This window comes from Pteropus vampyrus, unplaced genomic scaffold, assembly GCF_000151845.1.
Source record: "Pteropus vampyrus isolate Shadow unplaced genomic scaffold, Pvam_2.0 Scaffold87, whole genome shotgun sequence".
In the NCBI taxonomy this organism is placed as follows: domain Eukaryota; kingdom Metazoa; phylum Chordata; class Mammalia; order Chiroptera; family Pteropodidae; genus Pteropus; species Pteropus vampyrus.
The window spans coordinates 2,798,461-2,809,022 of NW_011888868.1; the positions used below are offsets into that span (position 1 = coordinate 2,798,461).

Consider the following 10,562-nt stretch of genomic DNA (forward strand, 5'->3'; position numbering starts at 1 on the left):
ATTAAAATGTGTTTCAGTGTGAGTTTCTTTAGGTTTATCCTAATGAGAATTTATTGAATCTTGGATTTATAAATTCATGGCTTTCATCAAATTTGGGAAGTTTTGCCATTATTTTTTCAAATGTTTTGTCTGTTTCATTTCCTTTCTTATCATTTTAGGATTCCCTTAATGTGTATTAGTCTGCTTGATAGCATTTCTCAGGTCCTGCATACTCTGTTTACTTTTCTTCATTTTTTAATTCTGTTCCTCAAACTCAATAACTTCAATTATTCTCTTAAGTTTAAATTTTTTTTTCTTTCTTCTCTGTGTTAAACACCTATAGTGATTTTTTAATTTTATTTATTGTACTTTTTGGCTCCAAAATATTTGTACAGCTATTTTTCACAATTTTTATCTTGATATTCTTCTTTTATTCTTAAATTATTTTTCTGATTTCATTTAGTTATTTGTCCACTTTTTTTTTTAACTCTTTGAGCATACTAAAGGTATAATTTAAAGTTAGATTAGATAATTGTGTACACAGAATTCTACCACCATTGGGGTGTTCTTTGGGAGGTCTCTAGGCTTGGCCCCCATTCCTTTGTTCCCCCTATCACTCATGTCTGACTAGCTACCTAACAACACTATTAAATTTAAGTAGCTCATCAAATCATTAACACTCTCAGTTCTTAGCAAAATACACACAGCTATCATGGAAAATGGGTTTAAAAGAAATCATCAGTCTAACTCACTCAAGGCAAAAAGTCAAAATGATTAGCTGTCATTAATAAAGAAAAAGGAAGAAAAGAAGAAGAAGAAGAAGAAGAAGAAGAAGAAGAAGGAGGAGGAGGAGGAGGAGGAGGAGGAGGAGGAGAAAAGACAATAGCATGATTGTAAGCATATATTCTTATTAAAAATATTTTGAACATAGAGAAACAATAAATGATAAAAGTGAAACTAAAGATTTATTTACTGATATCCTTTAAAAATACTTCTGCATTATTATGTATTATTGAAAGTATAGCATTGTGGTTAAGAACACAATCTCAAAAGTGAGAATGTATGTCTTTAGATTCCACTACTTAACAGCTGGATTATCTTAGGCAAGTTGTTTCATGTCTCAAGATTTCTGATTCCTAACGTCCACTTCATGGAATAATTTGAACAGAGTTGCAATAATGTCATTGACTGTGTATTCCTAGATCCACAACTTTTAAATAAAAAACTATCAAGTACATTATATCCATATTAAATATTAACACATGTAACATTGCCCCAGTAAGAAAACAAATAAAGGAGTCAAAAATGTGTGTGTGTGTGTTTGTATATGCACACATATACATGCACCCACATATGTGTATACATGTGTATTTCTATAAATATATGCATAGAGATTTTATTTCTTGGAGGAATTCATACAATCTGGTCAAATATTGTCATCTCTATGAGTGAAAAAATAGACAATTTATTTTCTTCTTTATATCTTTTTACGTATAGGTATGGAGGTTGTGTTTCTTTTCTCTTAAAATGAAATAGCCCAATTTTAGTGGAAAATTATGAACAAACATTGAAACAACTAACAACGATAACAACAAAATCCCAGCCAGAACGTTTGTCTTGAGACGAGACAGCTGTGGAAGCTAAAAGCCGATAGAGCTTTTTCACATTTGTTTTCTCTACTATTATGTGGAAAGAAGATGAAAGATACTTAAAAATGTTAATAGGTCCCTAAGCTTTGATTAATTTTTGAACACTCAGGGAACTCACTCTCACTGGAAACAAATAAAGGTTAGAGAAAGTTAATGCTGAATGAAGCTACAAAAACTAGATATAAGCACATAATGCTGGTAGAGATGTGTATATCTAGTTTAAAAAGAGAAGAAAGAAATGCTATTTTCAAATGATTTTTATGTTAACTGCATTATCTCATGTTAATGTGAACAGTAGACTGATGAGGTAGATATTTTTATCTTCATTTTAGAGATGAAGAAACTCAGAATAAAAGAGTTTAACTTTCCCAAGAATACACAGCTTGGAGGTGAGAAAATCAGAATTTATATATAAATTTTCCATATGCCATATTTTTTCTCTTTATTGTTCTTTTTTATCATGCATTCTTGCTTATAAAAGTTACCGCTTTTAAGTTTTAGAACATATCAAAAATACAGAAAAAACTATCAAGAAGAAAATATTATTCAAATATACAAAATGTTTTATATTAACAAATAGTAGAAAATAAAATAATGTTCTATATTCACGTGGTTCTTTTATTTCAGTTAATATTATGTTGTATGTATGTAAACATTTTACCTCATTGTGATATGTAAAAACATTATAGTATTTTTTCAATGAATTGATTTTTAAGGAGTCATTCATATATACTGGTTATTAATTCTTTGTCACTTATACATCTTAGTTATTCAGTTTTTTCAATTTATTCATGGTATTTTTCATATAATTTAAAAATTTTAATCTAGTTATTTTAGCCATTTGTGACTCTTCATTCTATATTGGGTCTAAAATACCATCTCATTCCCAAGCATGAAAGTATATTCTTCTAAATTTTTTTCAAATATTTGTTTTTAGTTTGTTAGGATTAGAAATACAGTGGATTTTTACATTTAAATCTTCATTACAAGTTTATTTTTACGAATAGTGTAATTATATGTTTTAGTAATTATATATAATGAATAATCTTATTTTTTTTTAAAAAAAGGACATTCTTTCCTCCAACATATTTGAGATGGTATATTTATTATACAAATGTTAATTTGTTGGCTATGCCAATAGCACATTAATTTAATTTCTGTTGATTTATAATGAGTCTTTCTCTGGTCATGCAAATTCTACCACATTAGCCATCTTTAAAAATTGTCATAATTACACTTGCATATTTTTCTCTTCCATGTGATGTTTAAGATTAGCTTCTAAAGTTGCATAAAAAACCATATTTGGTTATTGATTAGAATTATACTGATTGAGAATAAAGAAAGTGGTAAATTGTGAAAATTGTACTATCTATAATATACGTATCTGTATCAGTCATCCAGATTCATTATCTTCATTGTCTTTTTTTTTTAACACTCTGTTTTTTAAATAAGTCTTTCACCTGATGGGCTGGAAGTAATTTCTGATTGTGCTTCATGCAGATCTTCATTATTTATTGTTATTAGTAGATACTTTCTAAAATTTGATTCTGATTTAAAATAGAATTGCTTTCCAGTCATATTTTCTACTGGTTTCTGCTAAAATATAGAAAAATAATTGCTTTTTTATGGTGATTCTTATCTATAGTAAAATACCTCATATCGTATATACTAATTGTATAGCTAACGTATTAACTTTTTTATAGTAGTTTTGCAATAATATACTCTGCTGACAATGTCACCTTTTTTTCTATTATTTATACATCTAATATTTTTCTTTATTAGGTTAGAATTTCCAATCCAATATTGATTCATAAGATTCTAGCTGGATTTAACAAGATTTTAAGAACTAATGTATATAAGTGAGCTTATAGTTTATAACATCGGTAGATTTTGTATGAATATATACACATCTATGTTCACAGACAGACATTGTATTCTTGTCTGATTTGTATATCAAAGTTAAAATGGGTGGGAAGAGTTCCATCATATCTGAAAGAGTATCTATTGCATGAGAATTATCTAGCTTTTGCTCTTTGACAACGATCACTTGTAAAACCATCAAAAATATGTCATATTTATATAGATAAAAAGACAACTTTTATATTTATTGGAATTCTCATATGTCTGTCTTTTCTTATGTAACCTGGTAGTGAATAAATACATTTATACTTAGAAATCATCCATTTATGAAATTTTTCAAACTTTGTTTTGTTGTAAATTGTAGTCCAATATACTCCATATATAGTTATTAAATTCTCTCATATTTATTTTATTTAATGTTTCTCTTTTTCTACTTATTCTTGGTTATACATCCCCAAATGTATGTTTACACTAGTATTTATTAAAGTTAAATGTTTAGTCAGTTTTTAAAAAAACATCCTTAATGACGACTTTCAGTTTTAGCTTTGACATGTAAATAACATTTAAGTCATATCCTCCATTATTACAACAAGAAAATGGTGAAAACTAAAAATCAATGACTTTTTTTGACCTATCAGGAAACTAGTCAAAGGAAAAACTGCCTCCTCCAATTCTGGAGACTGGTGAATCCAGAGAGGCCCACACAAAACTTACCTGGAGAAGAAGCTGCCGGAACACTAAAAAAGTAGAGAACACTGAAAGAGTAATTTTAACTGCTTGCTGGTGGTTGAATGTAGGCTAAATTGAAAAATGAGAAATTCCTGGGGTGCAGCCTTAAAAAATTCTCCCACTTTTGTGAATTAACTCAATGAAACCCACCAGCTTATCAAAGTAAAGACCCTGGAAAGATTCCCTCATGGCTCAGGCTAGAGGAAGAAAAGAGTAATTCTTTTGGAATATACCTGGAATATTTTCCATAACAAATGACTACTCTCCAGGGGAAATGATTGTCAGATCCTTATCCCAAATGAGAGAATGGCATATATTCCACTGAAGCCCCATATCACTGGAGAAACATTTGTGAAGTGCACAGCCTAGAAACACAGGCCCTGTACAACATGGGTTTCAAACCCCAGGTCACAGACATATGTCCTTGACCCCTTAGGAACCAAGACGCACAGCAGAAGGTGAGCAGTAGGTGAACAAGCAAAGCTTTACTGTGTTAGTAGCCTCTCCCCAGCACTAGCATCACCACCTCAGCTCCACCTCAGATGATCAGGCATTAGATTCTCATAGGAGCTCCAGTCTCTGGTTCCAAAAAAGTTGGGGATCCCCGCAGACTGAGATTTAATCATGAGACTATAGAACATGTCCCCTAGACTTATACCTGACAAACCCAACAGAATTTCGATAAAATGAGTGGATTCCAGCTGAGATTGCTTTAAGACACAGATTCTATTCAAGAAGTATTTCTTAGAAAAATTTAAAGAATGCAAGATAGACAAAAACAAGAAATGCTTGAGAAATTTGAAGTCTCTGGAACTTATTGCTGTAGAAACATTAAAAAGAGCCCAATTTCTTTCCAATTAACATAAAACTCCACACTCACATTCTTCAGTTGTTATCGAATGGAAGATGGTCAACTTTCAACAATAATAACAACAACAAAAATTACAAGGTATTCCAAAGAGTAGAAAATCAGAGTGAGAAGTAAAGAAGCAGATAATAGAACCAGACTCAGAGATGACAAAATGTTGAAATTATCGTACCAGATATATAAAATATTTGTGATTAACATGTTAAGAGTTTTAATGGGAAAAGTACATAGCATGCAATAATGAATGTGTAATGTAATCAAAGAGATATAATTTTATATCCAAAAAAAAGCATCAAACACAAATTCTAGAATTTAAAACCACTATAATTGTTTATGACTAAACAATTAAAAAAGAAGAAGAAGCAACCCAGTTTTAGAAAGGGCAAATGATCTGAACAGACTTCTAACCAAAAATATATACAGATGACAAATAAACATAAAATGCGGCTCAACGTGAATTTCCATTTAGGAAGGGCACATTAGAACAACAATACGATACTACTACAAATCTGTTAGAAAAGCTAAAATTCAAAATCAGACACTACCAATTGCTGGTGAGAATGTGGAGCAAGAGGAATTTTGATTCATTATGCGTAGGAATTCTAAATTGTATAACCATCTTGGAAGAGAATTTGGAAGCTAATTACAAAGCTAAGCATAATCATATATACACAGGCATGCATTTTTTAACAATGAGAATTATGAGGATAAGTTCTGAGAAATGCATCACTTGAGGATTTTATCATCGTGTGAACATTATAAAGTGTACTTACACAAACATAGATGGCATAGCCTATTGCTCCTAGGCTCCTAGACTAGTATGTTATTGTACTGAATATTATACGCAATTGTAATATAATGATAAGTATGTATTTACATATCTAAACAACTCTAAACATAGAAAAAATATGGTAAAATATGGCATAAAAATAAAGTATGTGTGTATGCATGCATGCATGCATACTCAGGCTTGTGCAGAGTCGGAAGGCAGGTGCCCTAGAGAGGACAAGAAAAATGGAGAGAGCAGAGATTAAGAGACCCAGAGAGATAGAGCTAAAGATGAGAAAGAATAAAAGGAGTGAATGAGAGAGACAGAGATAGAAATAACGATGAGGAGGGAGGAATGAAGGAGAGAGGAAAGGGAGAGAGGGGGGAGGGAAGAAGGAAACTGGGAGAAAAAAGATATAAGGACAAACTGAGGGAAAGGAAGTGAGCTGCTGTGCATGTGTGTGTGTGTGCATGCACACACATGTGCAGGGGTGGTCTTAGATGGGCATAGATGTGGGCAGGCTTCTGGCATCCCTCCTTCCCAACCCTCTCCCCTTTTTCCCTTGCTAGCTCTGGTCTCCAGCCTGGAGAAGGATGCAGGGCAGTTAGACAGCATGCTGAGCCTCTTCATCTATTCAAATAAAACCCAGAAAGAGCAGCAAACTTGACATCTTAGTTCAGTCCAACCTTTTCTTTCAACGTTGCAAACAACCTTTTTTCTTATAATCCATTATAATCCTATAAGACCACTGTCATATATGCAATCTGTCCTTGACCGAAATGTTGTTATGTGGCACATGACTATAATCTGGCTTCTAGATATTTACTTAACTGGTTGAGAAATTATGTTTATACAAAAAGCTGCATCTGAATGTTCACAGCAGCTTTATATCTAATCACTCAAAACTGGAAGCCACCAAAATGTCCTTCCATAAGTGAATTGATAAATAAACTGTGGTATATCCATATAATGGCATATTATTAAACATGAAAAGGAGTGAACTATCAACTCATAAAAAAGTTTGGATACATTTTCAATGCATGTTGGTAAACGAAAGAAGCTAGTCTGAAAATGTTACATACTGTATGATTCCAAGTATGTGATATTTTGGAAAGGGCAAACATTTACCTTTCAAGGGAGGAGGGGGAGGCTTGGATAAGTGAAGGACAGGGAATACTTTTAGTGCAGTTAGACTATTTTTTATGATACTGTAATAATGAATGCATGACATTATTCATTTGATAAAAAAACATAGAACTTTATAGCCCAAAATGTGAACTTTAAAGTACACACATTTTAAAAACTCAGGAAGTTGGGAGACATCAGGATGGAATGCAGGATGTGACAAAACAGTCTAGCACTATTACAAATGCATGAACCATGCTAACTGAAGAAAATGAGGAGAAAAGGGGCTGATAAAGTACTTCGGAAATTAATGCAATCTAAAAATAACTTGGCATAGGTATTCTAATCTAGCTGATAAAGTTCTTTCCCATGAGTGTAGTCTAACAATTTTGACACTTCTATAAAATTACCCTAGACATGAAATGTTAGATAAATGGATAGAGCCAGGTTTCATACTAGAGTGATGAGATAAGGTGATAAGATAAGGTAATAGGTAAGCAAGAGTGGATGCTAGAATTATCCATCTAGTTATAGATTTGAATTGGAGAAAGTAAAAATGCATGGCTAGTTAATAAAAATATAGGTGATTAGCTATAAAATTACTCATATATATACGTATATATGTATGTGTGTGTGTGTGTGTGTGTGTGTGTGTGTGTGTGTGTGTGTGTATAATACATATGTTAGGTAGCTAGTCAGACATGAGCAACAGGAGAACAAAGGAATAGAGGCCCAGCCCAGAAACTGCCCAAAGAACATCCCACTGGTAGTTAGAGAATCCTTCCTGCATCCCCAGAGAAAAAGGACAGGAAGGCCATAACTATAGCTGATTTAATCTGGCCACAGACTCCTCTGCAGAAGGTACCACACTAATCTGCCCACAACCTAAGCTTCATTATACCATCATTATAATACCATGTTTATGAGCAGAAGTTCATGAATCTAATTATAAGAGACTGAATTCTGGTAAGCATATGTGCACTAGGCAAAGAGTTATATAGCAGCCATATGTCAATCAAAATGACCTCACCTAAGAACACCCTTCTAACCACCCATCACAGCACTAAAATAATGCAGACCTCTCCCTCCCACAGGTTACAGCTCTCTATCTTTCCTGGCTATAACCTGTGCCTCCCTTCCCTCACTCCCGTGTATCCTCATGTCCTTGTGGTCAGCCAGCTTTAAGTTTGACCCATCTTCTGCCACAGAACGTGCCTTTCATAAATAATACTTCTCATAATTGTCACTGAGATGTAATTTCTTCATCAGTGATAAGTACCTAGAGGTGTGTGTTACCAGAACTCTGAGCACCGCAACAGGAACATATACACATTTGGTTAGTGTAAATACGTGTATTTCCCTGCTCTGTTAGGTGAGAAGGTTTAGAAGCAATGATACCTCCTTAGGATCAAGCACATTTAGTGCCCAGATCTTGGTTTGCTTATCTGTCTTCAATAGAAAGAACTGGACCTCTTTAGAGAAATGGCTGATTTGAGAATTGAGGAATGAAATATATAAGTTGAACCTGGAGCATTATGTTGTGCCAGAAAATGTGCTAACAAACAAACAAACAAACAAACAAACAAACATGACAAGATTATGCCAATTAACACAGGGGCCAACTGAAATTGTTTCAAAGGTCTAAGCTGGAACAATTTAAGCATTTAAAGTAAATAAAATATATTTTATATTTTATATCTGTGTGTTCTTATTGATAGTGCTTTAATAAATGAATTATTAAATACATAAATATTTGGGAGGAAAATATCTCCTGTGCAGAAGAATTACAAATAATTTCCTTAGATATCCTATCCTGAAAGAGGTAGCACATACCATCTCTTAAGTGTGAACAGTAAGGATATAGAGACTTCCTTTCAGAAAGAGAAACAAAATGAGCAAGTTTGCAGTGAAAATATTTGACAGATACTGTCTCAGTGTGTTCAAGATTAACATGTTGATAATATGTATCCTTGATAATATATAATAAAAATGACACTTTACCTCTGTGGTCTTCCTTTCCAAATACCCATAACTCCAGTTTAATAATGAGGAAAACATCAACAAATCCCAATTGAGACTTTCTACAAAATGCTTGACCAGAACTCTTCAAAATTATCAAGATTACCAGAAACAAAAATTTCTGGTTCCATAATGTAGCAGTTAGCATGTCTGCTTTACATGCAGAAGGTCCTGGATTCATGGCCAAGTGGAGCCACGGTCCATGGTCTATGGCCATGCCACCCTGAACAAGCCCAATATCTGATCTTGGAAGCTAAGCGGAGTCGGGCCTGGCTAGTACTTGGATGGGTGACCACCTAGGAAGACCAGGTGCTGTAGGCATAAATAATAAATAATAATTATTAAAAACAAAAACAAAACCAAGAAAACCTCTGAGACACTTTCAGACCAGAGAAATTAAAAAAGCATGAGACATTTTATACCAAACACTTTCTGAGACACTTTCAGACCAGAGAAACTAAAAAAGCATGACTACTAAATGTAATATATTATCCTGAATGGGATCCTGGGACAGAAAAAAGACATTCCATAAAAACTGAGGAAATTTGAATAAAATATGGATTTTAGTTAGTTACAGTGTATCAACATTGGTTTGTTAATTTCAACAAATACATTATGCAATATTTTAGCAATAGGGAAAACTGGATGTGGGGTACATATTAATTCTCACTATCATCTCAGCAATTATTCTGTAAACCTAAGATAATAATAATTGTTGATGAACAAAATAGATGAAATTATTGCCTAATTGAACTTAAACACTAGGAAAAAGACAGACTACAAACAAAGTAATAAAAATGTAATTGTATATAAAATTATAAGAAGGTAATGAACCAGATGCTAAAGTAAAGAGTGACTCTGAGGCACAATGACTGATGAGGGAGTTGGTGATAGGCATTTAACCAGGTTATTAACAAGGCTGGTTTCAGCATTAAACACTTCAAACCCTCTGGATCATTTTGCTCATATACAATGCAAAATAAAACTATTTTAAAATAAGTATAATATTTTCAGATTTTTTTTCTTGATAATTAATTTTTTCAACATTCACTCAAAATTCCTGTTTGTGCAACACTAACAGTATATTGATTCTGGGCACTGGAAAAATATCTGAGCTTAGATGTAGAAGAATCGGCTATTTTCTGAAGCAGGGAAGGAATAGTTAAAGAGAGATGAAAGGGTCAAAATAAGAACAACTACAACAATAGTAAAAATATTAGCTAAAATATATTTAATACTACTACGTATTATTCATTATTCTTAACATTTTGCTTGTATTATCTGTTTTGGTTCCTACAACAGCCGTATGTGGTGGGTGCTATTATACATCCCAATTTTACAGGTAAGAAAATTGTGGTCCAGTGGCCTACCCATACTTGCTTCACAAGGGTAGAATAATACCATACTGCTAGCTCTATCTTAGCAAGCATTTGTTCAGTGTTCAGTCCAGGTTAAACAATGTGCTAGGTGCTCAAGCTATATTAACTAATTTCATTCTTAATATATTACAGGAGTTTATTACTTTAAATATCTCTATTTTAGAGATGAAGAATGAAAGCAAAAT

The 10,562-nt window shown here is 32.7% G+C and overlaps 1 pseudogene; it reads left to right on the top strand.

Moving 5' to 3' along the window:
• Positions 1 to 9,203: 9,203 nt before the first annotated feature.
• Positions 9,204 to 9,319, top strand: LOC111742168 (annotated as a pseudogene).
• The last annotated feature ends 1,243 nt before the right edge of the window (positions 9,320 to 10,562 follow it).